Source organism: Dipodomys merriami, unplaced genomic scaffold (assembly GCF_024711535.1).
Source record: "Dipodomys merriami isolate MVZ:Mamm:240054 unplaced genomic scaffold, mDipMer1.0.p SCAF_419, whole genome shotgun sequence".
Classification (NCBI taxonomy): Eukaryota; Metazoa; Chordata; class Mammalia; order Rodentia; family Heteromyidae; genus Dipodomys; species Dipodomys merriami.
The window spans coordinates 169,528-170,650 of record NW_027205815.1 but is presented as its reverse complement, the minus strand read 5'-3'; the positions used below and the strand labels follow the sequence as shown (position 1 = coordinate 170,650).

Sequence of the window (1,123 nt, the reverse complement as noted above, 5' to 3'; positions counted from 1 at the left end):
GATATGCACATAGCTTATGATCTATTCTGCTTATCCCAGACATATATTAGCTGTTGAAAATAAGGGAAACCATGGGACCTATGTTTCTTTTGACTTGGCTTACTTCACTTATTAAATTTTTTTCCCAAGTCTTTCCAATCCTTAACAAATTGGGTGATGTCATTCTTTCTGATGGAGGCATAAAATTTAATTGTGTATATACACCACATTTTCATGGTGCATTCATCTTCTGTGTGCCATAGAGGTGAGCTCCATATCTTAGCTATTGTAAATAATGCTGCAGTTAGCATCGTTGTGCTGGTAGTTTTAGTATGGTCTTCTTTGTGATCATTTGGGTAAATCCCTAGAATTGTGATTGCTGGGTCATAAAGGAGCTTTATATGGAGTCTTTTGACCAGCCTCCATACTGCTTTCCAAAGTGGTTGAACAAGTTAACACTCCCACCAAGAATCAAGTAAGGTTCCCTTGTGGCCACATCCTCTCCAGCATCTTTACTTGTAAAAATATGGAATGATTCAAGAATTTGCGTGTCAACCTTGCACAGGGGCCATGTTAATCTTCTCTGTATTGTTCCAATTTTAGTGAATGTGCTGCTGAATTGAGCACAGAGAATTTTTTATATATAAAGTGTAATTGATTTTCTTAAACTAGACAATTCAAAGAAAAGTAAGTTTTGAAGATTTCTCATGAAATTTTAGAACCATGTACTTCTTATATAAGCACACATTTAAGAATAGACAAGATTAACATTTCAAAAACAAAATAATCCCAGATATTGTTGTTCAAGAGATGTGTAGGATGGGGGGGTATTGGATGGGGGGACAGGGGAAGGCTGGGAAGGGATGTGAAGGGTAAACAAAGGAGGAGGCTGCAATGCTTGATAAGAAATGTACTCATTATCTTGCCCGTGTAATTGTAACCCCTCTGTACAGTATGTTCGCAAAAAATAAAAATAAAAAAAGAGATGTGTAGGAGGACGAATTCAATTATTCTGTACAAGGCACCTGTCATAATGAACACTGTGGCAAGTGTTAAGGTTTGTTAAAAGTTTTAAATATATTTAATTTTGGGAATTTGTTTATATAGGCCAAAATTAGGACTGTTTGTCAGGTTATACAACTTT

At 35.9% G+C, this 1,123-nt stretch overlaps 1 non-coding gene across 1 annotated transcript; it reads right to left on the bottom strand.

Annotated features, from left to right (window-relative positions):
* Positions 1–499: 499 nt before the first annotated feature.
* Positions 500–606, bottom strand: LOC138807249 (U6 spliceosomal RNA). The gene has a single exon (XR_011366107.1). It is a non-coding gene; the product is annotated as a U6 spliceosomal RNA (small nuclear RNA).
* Positions 607–1,123: the final 517 nt, after the last annotated feature.